Raw genomic sequence first — 16,360 nt, forward strand, 5'->3', positions numbered from 1 at the left:
TGGGCGCCCCGGATTTATGGAATCATTTGCTGGTTGAGCTCCAGATGGCGCCCGACCTTCGCTCCTTCCGACGCGATCTGAAGACTTATTTGTTCGAACAAGCCGGCCTGGCCTGATGGGGGATGGGTTTAGGTTTTTATTGCTATTTTAAATGTATTTTAATCTACTGTTTTAACTTGGGCATCTTGTTTAATTCTTTTTAGTTTTTGTATTCCTGTACTTTTATATGTTTGCCCTGTTCACCGCCCTGAGTCCTTCGGGAGAAGGGTGGTATACAAATAAAATTATTATTATTATTATTATTATTATTATTATTATTATTATTATTATTATTATTATTATTATTATTATTATTATTTGCCATATTGTAGGAGAAGAGCATGCAGTGGTGTGTGTGTGTGTGTGTGTGTGTGTGTGAAGTTAAACATGTCATCAGCTTAGAATCTTTATGTTGCCACAAATGATCCAAGTCCAGCTCCTCTGTTGAGTTCCATTGACGTTTTTCTAGCTCCAATTTAGTGCTAACCATTAGTTGACTAGATTCTTGTATATAGGCTATGCAGCAATTTAATGTATTGTCCTAATCCTTTGTACTTAGTCATTCAAGAGGGGTGCTGGATTTGGATCATTTGTGACAACAAAAGGACTCTGACGTGCTTAACTCTGCCCCCACAACTCTGCCTGCTCTTTTCTTACACATAACCCTTAAATAAGTTCATACAGCACTGATGCAAGCTAAATCACTCCTTAATTCAGCCTTTGGAGAACCTTGCTTACATTCATCCCTGTCAAATTACTATTGAGGTAGTCCTTGCTTACCAATCTTTTGTTCAGTGACCAGTCAAAGTTGCAATGTTGCTGAATAAATGGTATTTACAACCATTCCTCAAAATTACAGCTGTTGCAAACAGCAGCTACCTCAAGAAAGGCCAGGTCAGGCATGCCTTGTCAGCAACAAGAGGAAGAGGATAGTGAAAATCAGCTGAAGGCAACAGGGACAAAAAGATGAAGGAATGTAGGGTGGCAGAGGTGGCAGGGATAGAGGAGGGCAGGGGTGGCCAAGGGCAAGGTGGTCAGAAGAGCAAAGGAGGGGCAGATAGATGGGTGGAAGAGCACGGAGAGCTGGGGAAATGAGGTTAGACTGAGGTTAATTAAATCATATATTACTGTTAGCCATATAATTTGCAGTAGATCTGGCTACTGTGCGCATCAGATTTACTGGGAATTATAATTTTATAACTATAGAAAACAACGCTGAACACAAATGATGATGAACAAGTGTAATACCATCTCCTCTCCTTCTTACATATTGCAGAATTTCATTACTGTATTTCTAAATGTAGAACAAAAACAGAAAAATTTCATCCAAATTTGTTGCTCAGTTCTGGGTTTGAACGTAAAATAATTTTTTAAAAAATATCTTACAATTGGCTGAAGACGTAGCAAATCCAAGCATTTATTTCTTAATTAATGGCTAAAAGGAAACCAATAGGGCAAATGTGGAATCCTCTGAAAATGTGGATTCTTTATGTATAGTTATTGATTTTCCCTGATCAATCGGGGAAATAGAACTTTCAGACTCACAAGGGAAGAGCTTGTGTTATAATACTAACAGAATAATAGAATTGGAAAGGACCTTGGAGGTCTTCTAGTCCAACCCCCTGCTCAAGCAGGACAACCTATACCCTATACCAGGGGTCGGCAACCTCGGCTCTTTTATGACTCGTGGACTTCAACTCCCAGAATTCCTGGCTCAGGAATTCTGGGAGTTGAAGTCCACGAGTCATAAAAGAGCCGAGGTTGCCGACCCCTGCCCTATACCATTTCAGAGAAATGGTTGTCCAATCTATTCTTGAAAAATCCCAGGGATGGAGCACCCATAATTTCTGAAGGCAAGCTGTCCTATTGATTAATTATTGTAACTGTCAGGAAATTTCTCCTCCTTTCTAGGTTCATTCTTAATTAATTATCATTATTAGTTGACAGTTTAGAGCCCTTTGTGCTTTACATACAAAGTAATGTCAACATGGAATTTAATCCTTGTTGGATTGTTCCAAAATTGCTCACTGATGTTGGAATATGTGTACAGTACATAACCTGCCAAAGTTTTTAAACATTGGGGAGAAGTTGACAGGAGTTTGGATTTATGAAAGAGAAGGTTCAGTTGTGCAAATCACTCAGTCTTCTTATAGAAAATGAAGTTTTTTGTAAATAAAATTAAAGCATTTAAGAAAATTCTTATTAAAGAAAATTAAGAAAATCAGGTTAATCAGGTCTGGATTTCTCTTTTGATTACAGGAAATAGTGCCCTACTATTCAGTCAGTTTCAAATATGATGTGGTAGAAGGTATCATGGAGATTAGAATGTGGAATCTGCCTCTGTCAGAAAATGTGACCTCAAATATATTAATAAATTTGAAAAATATAGGCCTCCTTCTCCATTAGTGGCTTAGGACGAATATCCTAAGCCACAGTCATGGTTGCTGCCAGTGCAATTATTAGCCTGACCTGTACTTTTTTGTTGTAGCTTCCCTTTTCAAATACTTTGGCCACCTAATGAGGAGGAAGGACTCACTGGAGAAGAGCCTAATGCTGGGAACAATTGAGGGCAATAGAAGAAGGGGACGACAGAGAATGAGGTGGCTGGATGGAGTCACTGAAGCAGTAGGCGTGAGCTTAAATGGACTCCAGAAGATGGTAGAGGACAGGAAAGCCTGGAGGAACATTGTCCATGGGTTCGCGATGGGTCAGACATGACTTCGCAACTAACAACAACAAGCTTCCTTTTTCTTCTTCTCCACACCAGGTTTATGCATACGTGGGTTATTGTTTGTGCTGGAGCAAAGATTATATCGATATTTTTTGCAATGTGTTTTAGTTCTGTTTAAATGATTATACTTTCTACTTTTGAGAATGAAATGGTTCTTTTTTGACAATTAGTTTGTGCATGATGAAACATGAATAAATATTTGTTATGCAGAGAATAAAATAGTTTTTTAATCTCAATACAAAACATCAACTTAAGGAAAGTGCAATTAAGGTCTTTAGTTCTTGTAGCAATAGTCAATGTTTCAAATTAGAGGTTATAAATTATGGATACCTTTATGATGTTGTACCTAAATTATGCTCATAAGGCAGGATAAACCAGTAATAAACTTCCTTCTCATATTAATGCATCCTTACAGATTATATTAGGGTGGTCCCTTTTATAATCTTTTTATATTTGACCATCCCAATGAATTGATGACCTAAAATCCACAAAACTAAAACATCAGCAAACAGGCAAGACAAGAGAATTAAAAAGGAATTTCATTATCAAGACAGCCATGCTAATTGTTAGTAACTTTCAACTTAAGGAAAATGCAATAGAGGTCTTTAGTTCTTGTAGCAACAGTCAACGTTTTAAATTAGGGGTTATAAATTATGGATACCTTTATGATGTTGTACCTAAATTATGCTCACAAGGCAGGATAAACCAGTAATAAACTTCCTTCTCATATTAATGCATACTTGCAGATTATATTAGGGTGGCCCCTTTTACATGGCCCCTTTTATAATCTTTTTATATTTGACCATCCCAATGAATCGATGACCTGAAATCCACAAAACTAAAACATAAAATTATTATCCGCCCCCCTACAGGAGGGTAATGCATAATTATATGGCACATATCATCTAACTGTAGGATGTGTAGAAACTATTATTAATGGCAAGTATTTTTTATTAACAAGAAGCATTTTCTTGTTCAACTTCTTTGACTTGTTCAACTTCTTTGCAAGACACACAAAAGAGTAGGACATCTGTCACATGGTTGAGTTTGTAACCCCATCCCTTTTCTGCAAACATCCTCTGTTTTGAAGCTTGTTTTCAGAGCTGCTTTAAATGCTTTAAATGTATACAGTATAGGTTTGATCCTCCAAGGCTTTGAATAAAGAGGAGGAGAAAACTTTTAAAACTTCAGGAGAAAATGGAAAACTTTTACATACTGAGAATTCTTCCTGTTAATAAGAAAAACTTCCCATTAATGACAACAATTCCTACACTTCCCACAGTCTGATATGTCTCTTATAATTTATTCTGCTGGGAATAATAATTTTGAGTTTTATTTTGGAGAATACTGTGGATTTGAGGTCATCAGTTGATTGGGATGGTGAAGTTAGTTATCCTACTGTATAACTAAAGTAGATTTGGATTTAGATTTAGATTTTTTAGACTTGGATTTTTTAAAAATTTAGAATTTTATATGATTTAGATTTAGATTGCAATAAATGTAAAAGCAATAGCAGGTAGTACTGGTGGTCATTAAACCAAGCTGCACATTGGAGTTTGGAATGAAAGTTTGGCCCAAACAAGGATGTCACAAGTGACATTTTCATAGCGATAAAAATCTGCAAGTTGGCAGGGACAGCATTATGATCCAAGCCCCACCATTTTATACATACAGTTTTTACATCTCAAGCAAAGCAAAATCTTCTTTAAAAGTGTTTGGACTTATAAAATGATTTTTCCCTGCTGTTTTGGCTAGTTCCCGTCTTCCTGTTTTTAATCTCTTGATTTTTTTTTTCTTTACTGGTTTGTCGTTGAGTTTTTTATTTATGATTATACTTTGCATTCTGTGAGACAGCTAATAAAACTTTCACGTAAAAAAACCCAGAATTATTTGAATAAGCAAACTCAGAGCCAAAAATCATAACAAAATGCTGCAGAACATGTTATATATTTAAATATATATTATATATTGTTATTTAAATATACCGGTATATTGGGCTATCAGAGAAAATGCATAATATACTAATAACAGATTTATATAACACTGTAAAATATTCAAAAGTATCATTGGTAAAGGAGCTAATAGGCAGAACAATAAATGGAGGCATTTATATGTAAACTATTACAATGCTTACAGATGACAAACTTTATGCCAAATTACATAACTTGCAAATAAAATGTAGGTCCAAGATCTTCCCACCTGATCTGTCATAATGTAATCCTTCTATCTAGTCAACTATCCCACAATATTCTTCACATTTACAACTTGCCTTGGATTCTTAAGCAAAAGAGATTTGGGAGGAGAAACTATCAAAGACATTTATTGCCTCTGAAAATTCTCCTCACTTCTACATCATTGTTTACAATGTAGCTGACAATTTTTCCCATTTTAAATTGATAGCTATGTGGGAAAAGGCCGTGCCCCTTCCCTGCAAAACTCAGTTATGGAAGCTGAACATAGCTTGACATGTTATCTCTCCTACCCTCCCCAACCCCACTTTTAGTTTTCTTAAATATCTATTTCAGTCATGCTAGGGAAGAAACAATTGGTACTTACCTCATTAGCTTAGCCCACGTCCACTGCTACCTTGAGTCCTTTCTAATATAGCAGTTGAGCTTCCACTTGTAGCTCAATTTTTTTACTGTGACATCACTTTCCTGAACCAGACAGAACAGGATAGGGCTGTTGGTTTGCATATTGTGCATCATCTCATACCTTGCAAACTGTTGTTTTTAGTAATTTCTCTTCAACCATACAAACCATACAAATAATACAGGCGCTTGGTGTGCCTTAATAAGAGTGGTAATGTTTTAAATAGTAGGGTGTCAGGTGTAGCATTTTTATTTTACAGCCAGGAACACCAAGTAATCTGCTACCTGTTAAAAAAGAACTGGTTGAAATTAAAATGAGTTTCATTTCCTTTGGATTTAATTGCATTATTATTTCCATTTCAATCTAATTAAAGAGCAAAGACTCCAGGTAAAGTTCTAAATTTATCAGTCAATGGAGGACAAAACACAGAAACCAAATTCCACCAATATCCTAATCCTAAAGCTTTGGGGGAAGAGTCAGATTTTTATAAATATTTCAAAGGCTAACAGGATCAGGGTCACATACTTCACAAAACACTTTTGTCATCTAAAATGAAGATAACACTGCAAGTATCGTTTTTTACATTTGTGCTATGTATAAAACAATAAGCCAGGTGAGAATATCGTCGATGATGGCATGGTGTCTGTGTGGCTGGGGAGGGGGATCATGGCAGTGGCATTGGCAGCTTCCCCCACCCAGCCCGTTTCCTCAGCCAGCTCCATATGATGCTTAGCAGAAAACACCCCCCATGCTCTATCTGACCCATGCACCTTCTTTCCAGCAGTCCCCCGTCTCTTCCTCTGCTGCTGCCATGTTCAGTCCCAAAAAGAAAAGAAGTTTGTGGGCAGTACCACAAACAAAAGAAGTTCAATCAATCAATTTCAACTTCACGAGATCTTTTTTTTTTGTCTGAAGTTGGAATTGATTGATTGAATTCCCACTTTTTTTGTGTGGAACTGCAAATGGTGGAGGAGGACTGGGAGCTGCAGCAGAAGGCTAAAAGAGCCGCATGTGGCTTCAGAGCCATGGGTTGCTCACCCGTGGGCTAGATGCTGATCTCATGCTAGCCTGTCTCCTGTTGGGTTCAGAGGGCTTCCCCCAGATCAAATGAAGTGATTTCCATCACTTTGTGATCAATGGGGCACCCCTCCTTCACAGTCACCTCTTTGGGGTGACTTTGGACCTATCTAGGGTTCCCCTGGCAGGACAAAACTAGCCGTGGGGAGTGGAGATCTGCTCTCATGCAGTCATGCGCTACAGGCGCAAAACCGGAAGTCCTACAATCTTTTTTTTTATTGAAAAGTTTTAAAATACAGTTTTCCTTTAAAAAGCCCCCCTTCCCCCTCCCTCCTCCCCCCTACCTCCCCCCTACCTCCCCCCCTCCCCCCCTCCCTCCTCCCCCCCTACCTCCCCCCCTCCCCCCTCCCCCCCCGACTTCCCAGAGCTAAATACAAGGTATATATATATAAAAAAGCAATCATAAACAACCATATACTAACAACTATAAATTCTAAAATCCATCACTCTCTAGCTTATATAGGATAAAACAAACCTTAGCAATATTAAATATATATAAAAAACTAAAATAGAAAAAGAAAAAAAACGAAAGAAGACTTATTCGAATGCTACATAAAACTTCTTAACCCTATACTTGTTCTGGATAAACTCAATCCATTTTCTCCATTCCATAATATAACGTTCTTGCGAATGATCTTTCAAATAGGCCGAAATCTTCGCCATCTCTGCCAGGTCGGAAACCTTTAAAGTCCACTCTTGTATGGTCGGCAGTTCCTCTTTCTTCCAATATTGACCTATCAAAAGTCTTGCTGCCGTAACTAAGTTCAACATCAACTTGGAGTCCACAACTGTAGCGTCGACAATTATTCCCAACAAAAAAAATTGCGGACAAAACTTTATCCTCCGTTTAAAAATCTTCTGCATATTCCACCAGACTTTTATCCAAAAAACCTTAACCTTCTTACATGTCCACCATATGTGAAAATATGTTGCATCTTCATCACCGCACCTCCAACATTTAGGCTGGTAATTCGGATACATACTTGCATGCTTTTTAGGATCTAAATGCCATCTATAAAACATTTTGTAAAAGTTCTCTCTTAGATTTTGAGCTTGAGTAAATTTTACATTCCTCACCCAAATCTTTTCCCACGTGTCCATTGTAATAACTTCCTGAATGTTTTGGGCCCATTTTATCATACAATCCTTAACAAGCTCTGTTTCTGAATCAATCTCTATCAATGCAAGATATATCCGTTTGATATGTGCTGGTCCCTGATTTCTAATTTGCTTTATCAAATTTTCATCAGTCATTGCAAATCCATTTTTCTGGTCTTCTTTCCACCTGGCCCGTAACTGAATATATTGAAACCAAGTTTGAACAACCTTCTCTTCTCGCAAGAGGCTATATGATTTCAAACACCAAACATTCCTTTCCAAGCTTAAAATTTCCTTGTACGTAGTCACATCATGTTTGAAACCAGCATGTATATTTTCTATTGCGTGTTTTGGAATTGCCCACAATGGTATCTTGCTGCTTAACTTATGTCTATACTTCTTCCAAACTCTCAGCAATGCCTGTCTTAAAATATGCATCCTAAACACAGTATCTACCTTCTTATCATACAACAAATATGCATGCCAGCCAAACAACAAATCATGGCCCTCAAGATTTAATAACCTCGGTTGCGTCAAATTAATCCAGTCGCTTATTCCTACTAATGCAGCAGCTTCATAATATAATTTAAAATTAGGCAATTTAAGGCCACCTCTCTCACGAGTATCCTGCATAATCTTAAGTTTAACTCGTGGCTTTTTCCCTGCCCACACAAATTTATTGATACCACGCTGCCATTCCTCCAAGTTAGAATCTTTCTTAAGAATTGGTATCATTTGAAATAAAAATAAAAATTTGGGCAGGACATTCATTTTCACTGCTGCAATCCATCCCAACAAAGACAATTGCAATTTTTCCCAACTCTCCAATTCTTTTTGAATTTTCCCCCATAGTTTTTCATAATTATTTTTATATAGCTTTGTATTAGAGGGCGACAAAATCACCCCCAAATATTTAACCCTTTTAACAATCTCAAATCCAGTTAATCCTTCTAAGAGAGCCTTCTGTGAAACTGTCATATTTCTAGCCAAAATTTTAGTTTTCTGTGTATTTACTTTAAATCCAGAAACCTTCCCATATTGTGTTATTATCTCCATCAGGTCCACAACAGAGTTCTCTGGCTGGGTCACTGTAACAACCAGATCATCTGCAAATGCTCTCAATCTATAGTCCTGATCTCCAACTTGTATCCCCTTAATTTTTTCCGAATTCCGAATCTTAACCAATAATATCTCTAATGTTAACACAAATAACAAGGGCGATAACGGACACCCTTGCCTTGTGCCCTTCTCAATATTACATGCTGCTGTCAGGCTATTGTTAACTATGATTCGGGCAGTTTGTTTTTGATATAATGCCCTAATCGGTTGTAAAAATTTTTCCCCAAAATCCATTTTGTCTAAAACTTTCAACAAAAATTGCCAATTCAATTGATCAAAGGCCTTTTCAGCATCTAAAAAGATTAGCGCTGCAGAGATCTGGTTGTGCCTTTCCAAAAACTCTAACACATCAACTATATGTCTCACATTATTTTTCATTTGCCTACCACTAATAAACCCCGTTTGATCCCCATGAATCACCTGTTGCAGAACCCTCATCAGTCTATTAGCCAAAACCTTAGCAAATATCTTATAATCTGTATTTAAAAGCGATATCGGTCTGTAATTTTTAACTTGAGTAGCATCCTGGTCTTCCTTTGGAATCAAAGAGATAAAAGCTGTTCTCCAAGACGGTGGCACCTTTCCCCCCCTCTGGATTGTCTGGAACAGTTCCTTTAACGGTTTTATCATCTCTAATTGTAAATTTTTATAATAGGCCGCAGTCAAGCCATCCGTGCCTGGTGCTTTATCCACCTTCAGTTCCTTAATTGCTGTAAAAATTTCTTCTTCTGTAATCAGTTGATTAATCCCCTCTTTTTGTACTTGCGTAAGAACCGGGATGCTAGCATTCTCCAAGTATATATCAATATCTTTTGCATTAATTTCCTCTTTAGTATATAATTTCGAATAAAAATCCACAAAAGCATCCTTAATAAGATTCTGTTGAAACACAACCCTTCCTTTATACTCAATCTTATCTATATTAGAGGCCCTTTGTTTTTTCCTCAGTCTATAAGCTAACCATCTGCCTGGTTTATTAGCGTTACAAAAAGTATTATGCCTAGCAAACCGCAGATTGGTCGCCACTTGATCAGCCATTAATTTATCAAATTGTCCTCTTAGCAGTCTAATAGCCTCCTTGATCTTCACATCCTCTGGGTTCAAAATCAAAGCCTTTTCTTTTTCCTTTATTTCATTCTCCAGTTCTTTCCTTCTAGTTTCCACTGCACGTCTATGTCTATTATTCATATATATCAACACCCCTCTCATATAGGCCTTGCTAGCATCCCAAACCATATCCATAGAGGTACCCTTATTCATATTAATCTCAAAAAAATCCTTCATCCGCTGTTTGCATTCTTCCACATTTCTCTGATTTCTAAACAAATTCTCATTTACGCGCCACGAGCGCCTATCTCTTTTCTCCTTATCAATCTCCAACCAAACTGGACTGTGGTCAGAGATAGTTCTTGCACAAATCTTCACCTTTTTAGTTCTCAAAAAAAAATCATTAGTCAACAAAATAAAATCAATCCTCGAAAAAGATTGGTGTCTGTCAGAGTAAAAAGTATAATCCTTCTCCTGCAAGTGTCTCTCACGCCAAATATCTCGCAATTCCAGGTCATCCTTCATTTCAAAAAAAGATTTAGGCAGTCTAGCATGACTTGGAATGCGCTTAAAAGCTCCAGCCTTATCCAACTGTACATCCAAAACACCATTCCAGTCCCCCATAAAAATAAAAGATTTATAATCCAACTGGGTAAGCTTTGTGTGAAGTAAGCTAAAAAAGTCAGCTTGTTGTTGGTTAGGTGCATATAATCCAACTAAAAGTGTCTTTTTACCTTCTAACAACAGCTCAATCATAACATATCTTCCATGCTTATCTGCTTCAATTAAGTCTGCTGTTAAGGCACTTTTAACATAAACAACCACTCCATTTTTCTTATTCTCTGCAGAAGCAACAAATTGCGTACCCAGCCTCGAGTTCAGTAAGTGCTTTTGATCCAAAACTCTAATATGCGTTTCTTGCAGACATATAACATCTATCTTAAATTGTTTTAAATATTGAAAAACTTTCTTCCTCTTCTGCGGTGAATTTAGTCCATTAACATTCCAGGTTAAAAATTTAGTTGCCATGCATATCCTCCAAAAGCTCTTGGACCACAGCTTTGATAGGACTAACTTCTTTAGGCCGTGCTCCTCCCACTGCTTGGCTATGAGTACGTTGTGAAGAATCTGAAGACTTTTGCTGATCTTGTTCTTTTATTTTCTTTGCTCGTTTTAAAGCAGCACGCGTTACTCTTTGCTCTCTAGGATCATCCAAAGAAATTGTAGCTTGATCTCCTCCAGCACCATTTTCCTTTGTTTCATCCTCTTGATGTTCTCCTTCTCCAGATCCCTTTACAGCTTCCAGAAGTGTTAATGGGGTTGCTTTTAAGACATTATTGTAGAAATCACGTGCTTGCTTCACAGTAATCAGCCGATACCTTTTACCTTCATGCAATCTTATGGACCCTGCTCAAGCAATGCTTGTCCTGGATGGAAGGGAGACAACTGCCAATAATCTTTTCAGCCATCCTCACCATTCTCTGTATCACCTTCCTGTTTGAAGCAGTGGTGCTTCTAAACCAGACTGTGATGCTGTATGACAGGATGCTCTCGATCGTCCCTCTGTAAAAAGGGGTAAGGATAGGGGAAGGAAGATGAGCTTTTCACATGAGACACAGAAAATGCAGGCGCTGCTGTGCCCACTTCACTGTTGAGCAACCAAGCCAGCCTACTTGTTAACTGCACACCCAGGAATTCATCTCCACAGGTGAATCATTAATGCACAGAGGACTGTGGCTGTGCCTGCCTTAATATATATATCCATATATATGGTCTATATAAGCTAGACCATTCTGCCTAGCTAGCCGGGGATTCATGCTGAATTGTCACTCAACATTAATCTCTGTGATTAAACTTCTCTTTCCAATAGCTGGCTTCACATTCTATTTGTTCTCCTCTGCACTGCTTGTGAGAATCCCAGCTGGAAGATTCATCATATTGATACATATTTATCAATCCCCCCTGTATTTCTGTATACTCTCATGAATCTTCATTTTTGGCTATGTTGGATAACATAAATTGAATCCTTAATCTACTCCAGAGATGCTTTTCACTACTGACCCCAGTGTTTTGGTGCAAAATGAAATACAACAGGTTAAACACTGGATACAAACACAATACATAATACTTATCACAACTAAAAACATTAGTCCTATAAATATATTTGGCTACATGTTTATCTTACATCCTCCATTTATGCTACCTTTTCCTGGTTCCCATCTATTGTAGGGTTTGTTTTGTTTTGTTTTGTTTTGTTTTGTTTTCAAACTTGTACTTTGTGTTCTGTACCAGCCTGCTACCGGCCCTGCAGAAAAGGCAGGGACAACCCCTTTATAAACGGCAAGAGGCTGGAATTACGCCTGCCAAATTTATAGCTACAAAAACAAACAAGACACGAACCAAGAAACAGGAGCTTTAAGAAACACGAACTACCCAAGTGGTTGCCTTCAGCAAACCAGCCCTCCCCACACATTCCCCTTATATAGAGTTCAGGGCGTGGCTTCTCTCTGCCTCCCTCCGAGAAGCCCCATTGCCTTCCTCTGTTTACTCCTAATTGACTGCCTCCTGCGTCGGGCATCCTTGAACAGGGCCAGCTGTGGGTCATCTTCATCCACGCTGTCAGGCTCACACAGCTGGGTCTCCATGGTGACCAAGTGGGAGGGGCCTGGCTGAGGTCTCTCATCAGCAAGATCTTCAACCCCCTCAGCAAGGTCTTCAACACCCCCCTCCTCCTCCTCTGAGTCATCCGACCCAACTGCCGAACCCACAGGCTGACCCTGAATCACAACACTTTGCAAACTATTGTGTTTGTAAATACAGTACTTTGCAAAGATAAATTTTGTTTGCATTTGCCTTGAAACTGCTTGTAGAAATGCTGGCCAGCATCTACATAATCATTCTATAATGTTGTGTTTTCTTGGTTTTATTTTGGAGATTAGTGTATATTACTATAGCTTGTAGGTTTTAAATTAAAATTGCCTCCAGAATTTGTGGGTGCCCCATCACTGGAAGTGCAATGTCTCAGACAATAATCAGAGAGACGGCCGGCTTGGGTTCAACGATTTATTCGCTTCAGCTCCAGACAAGCTGACAAGCGGTAAAACATGCCTTTATATAGTAAACTGTCAACAGCAACAACAAATCTGGAACTTGTATTCTCCCGCCACAAGACCCGCATCCAATGGCCAGCTGGCAGCTTTTGACAGCTCCCTGGTGATAGCGCATGCGCAGCTTGGCCGGGGGAATCCGTCAGCTGGCTGGCGCACCGGCTGGGGAGCAGCGTGCATCCCCGGCCGGCATTCTGACAGCTCGCGGCTGTCAGTCTGCCAGGTAATTGCACCTGCACAGCCTTCTGACAGCTGTCAGTGTCAGCGGCTGCTGGCGTGTGTGCGTGTTTATTCCGGTGACCTTTTGACAGCTGTCAACTGTCAAAGTGCGGCTGCGAGGAGCTTCCTTCTTCGGAAGAATGTCAGTATGTAACACCCCTTTTCCCCCCCTTGAATTGAACCTAACAAATACACAAAGTCAACCACAACTGTTGTTCGTTGGTGTGCTTCCGGCCCAATCGAAGTCCGTGAGGTAGGCGGGAGGCTGTCTGGTCCTTTTGGAGTGGCGGAGGAGTGGGCCTTCTTCTACCGTGGAATTCTCCCCTGGGGAAGGCGGGGGTGGGTTTTACGAGTCCGGGGGTGTTTGCGGTTCGTCAGGATGATTGCTCCCGAATGGGACAGTATCTTCAGGTACTGGTCTCGGAGGAAGGTTGGGAGGTGACCTGGGACGGAGCTGATCTGTGTGCCTGCGAAGGGTGATCCCCCCCGATGTTTATGGTGTAGGAAAGGGGCCCCGTTTGCTCCAGGATAACACCCTGGGTCCATTTATCCCTTCCCCCATAGTCCCGGGCCCAGACATTTTGTCCTTGAGTGAATGTCCTGGATGGGGGTTTGTTGGCTTCCTCGGCCGCCGGTCTGTCGGGGTGCAGTCTGTCGAGCCTTGTCACCAGCCTGCGGCCCCAGCGGAGTTCGGCGGGGGATTTCCCGGTGGTAGAGCAGGACATAGTGTGGTGAACGAGGAGAAACCGGGCTAGACGGCAGTGCCAGTCCCCCGTGATGATTCTTCGGAAGGCATCTTTGCTAGTCCTCACCATGACCTCTGCAAGACCATTGGATGAAGGGTGGAAGGGGGCCGACGTGGCGTGCCTAATACAGTTGTTCGTCGTGAAGATCTGAAATTCACGGGAAGTAAATTGAGGCCTGTTGTCAGAAATTATTACGTCGGGGAGGCCATGTGTTGCGAAAAAACCCCTTAGAGCCTGAACGGTGGCAGCCGTTGTTGTGCTAGAAACCGGGAGAACCTCCAACCACTTTGAGAAACTATCCACAATAATGAGGAAAACTTGTCCCTGGAAGGGGCCAGCAAAGTGAATGTGGATACGGGACCAGGGATTTCGGGTTGTTTCCCATTTATGGATTGGGGCTTGGGGTAGCACTGGTCTGGACTGCTGGCATAGGTAACAGCCAGCTACATGTGCTTCGATGTCCTTATCGATTGACGGCCACCAAACGTAGCTTCGTGCTAAGGCTTTCAGGAAGCTTTTAAGAAACTGGATAGGCATTTATCAGAAATACTCTCTTGTGGGTTAGACTAGATGACCTCAAGGTCCATTCCGTCTCTGTTACTGTTGCAAGCTGAGAGTTCTGCAAATCCCTCCTCCATCTCCCTCTGTGTGCCTAGCTGGAGACTTTTAAGCTAATTAGTAGTTGCTAATTAAAGCAGTTGCAATTGGAGAGTTCTGTAAACTACCACCCAACCCCACCACTCCCCTCTAGGCAGCTGAAGATGCTTGAGCTAACTAGCAACAAGTGTTGTTGTTATTAAAAAAAAAGCAACTACAATTGCAGCAAGCCTGCTTGGAGTCAATTTAGTTTCTGAGCCCAGGCTACACCAGAAACAGCTGATGAGTGGGCAAGGAAAGCCTCTCAATTCAGTTAACGATGGCAGCAATCAATTAACACAGGGCTTTTCAACCTTTTCACCCATTGTACCACTTTTAGGATATGGCAGTGTTCAAAGTTACAATGGCACTGAAAAAATGCCCCCAAGCCACAGCCGAGTAAGACACCTGCCTGCCTGGCAGCACTCTTCCTCCTGTGCAAGGTTTTTATTGTTGTGAGCATTTCTGTTGAGGATTGGAAGTGGGAGTGGGGTGGGGGGTGTTTGGTTTTTATTTTTTCCCCCTGCTGGGTGGTTGCAGCAGGGTTTGGTCACTTCACATGACCCTGGGACATAAATATGAATTGGTGGCCAAACATCTGAATGTAAATCACAAGACCCTGGAGATGCTGCAACATTCCAGCTGATCGGCACTTCTTCTGGGCTTAGCAGAAGCACCAAGATAAGTGTCAAGCTCCAGATGGAGCCTGGTGCTGATCCTGGTGCTTCCACTGAGCCCTGACAGCCCTGAAGAAGCGCTGATCCTGGCGCTTCCGCTGAGCCCTGACAGCTCTGCAGCTCCAGCCATCTCTCGCTCAGGCCTGTGTGGTGCTACCACCATTTCAGCTCATCCCCATCTCCCACTACCACTTTTCTAGGATGGTCGTGTACCACCTGCCAGGTGCCAATGTACAACAGGTGGTACCTGTACCACTGGTTGAAAAGCTCTGAATTAACAAATCGTAGGAAATAGTAAGTCAGATCTTCGTTCATTTAATGACCCATTTGATTCAATTAATGAATTTGATTTTAAAAATTTGTAAAATTGAGTCTGATTCATTTGACAATTTTTTGTACTTACGATCCTAATGGGCAGGCTCCATTAGATTCGTACCTTGAGGACTACCTGTAAAGGGCAAGAATAGTTCCTAGGCTTGACAAGATTATGTAAAATGGGAAAGTGGCCCTGGCCCCTGTTATATACATGAGGCAAAAAAAAAATGAAGTGGGCTTTCATTGTCAACAATACAGTAATAAACCAGTTGTTTACTTAATACTTGTATGGAATGAGTAGGATACAAGGGAGGGAAATGTGAAACTTCTTAATAATGCAAATATGAGGCTGGACTTCAAAGTATATTCAGATGGAACTGAAGTCAATATCCTCTTGAACCGAACTGAGGTAAACCAAAAAAAAGTTCGAAAATAAAGTTCAAAAAATGATCTTTAGCTTCAATCCACACATTTGCAAAACACCCCTTGATTTTTTTTTCTTATTTCATGAAACAAGTGTCACAACTTAGAACTGAATAATTCCTATAATGAGGAGTTACATATTGTCCAGTTTCCCCCCCCCCGACTAATTCCTTAACCCATTTAAAATGAAAACTTATGGTCAGTGATTCGTTATTTTTCAGTCTTACAGGTTTTTTTTAGCTTTACAACTCAGTTAAGCCAAAGCTTTTGTCTTTTGGAGTACTATTGTTTTATTCTTAATTACAGTAGTAGTGGCCAAAATTGTGGAAACCTTTTGGGGAAAGTGTATTTTTGAGGTTTGATGGCTAATAACATCACTTTTTTGGAGTAGTACCAAAAAATTATATATCAATGCAAAGATAATTTAATCAAGAATGTAATGCAACATAGTTTGTTCAATTATCTGTACTGTATTCTATGAAAAGGTATAGCCAAATAACCAGAAAAAGGAAGCACAACTTGCTTAGGTTGATA

Source organism: Vipera ursinii (genome assembly GCF_947247035.1).
Source record: "Vipera ursinii genome assembly, chromosome: 1".
Classification (NCBI taxonomy): Eukaryota; Metazoa; Chordata; class Lepidosauria; order Squamata; family Viperidae; genus Vipera; species Vipera ursinii.